Raw genomic sequence first — 547 nt, forward strand, 5'->3', positions numbered from 1 at the left:
CTCTGTCTCTGTCTGTTTGTCTGTCTGTCTGTTTGTCTGTCTGTCTGTCTGTCTGTCTGTCTGTCTGTCTGTCTGTCTGTCTGTCTGTCTGTGTGTGTGTGTGTGTGTGTGTGTCTGTCTGTCTGTCTGTCCCTCTACATACAAATATGTAAACTGTTCTCCTTTATCTGTCGACACACACTGTTAAAGGTGACATCATTCCGAAAAATATTGAATTAAATATATTGCTTAGTCAAATAAGTCATCTTACACCCAGCATCGTCGTAAAACAACAGCCTTTTTACGCACCCTCCAAAACGCCAAGGTGTTTCGCGGTGTCGCGGAAGAAATAACAGCTCTGGTTTGCCAGAATGACACCAAGCGTTCGAAGTCTTAAGGGTTTCGTTTCTGAGATGATTTATCTCTTACGGTTACAGTCATTTTTTGTTTTAGCAGAAGAGAAGGAAAACTTGTCACTGCGAAATAAAGTTTACCTGTGTAATTATTACTTCTTGAACGCTGACAAAGTGCTTTATTCGATACGTCTCCAGACAGAGCAGTTTTTTTT

The sequence above is a fragment of the Glandiceps talaboti genome, chromosome 16 (assembly GCF_964340395.1).
Source record: "Glandiceps talaboti chromosome 16, keGlaTala1.1, whole genome shotgun sequence".
Classification (NCBI taxonomy): domain Eukaryota; kingdom Metazoa; phylum Hemichordata; class Enteropneusta; family Spengelidae; genus Glandiceps; species Glandiceps talaboti.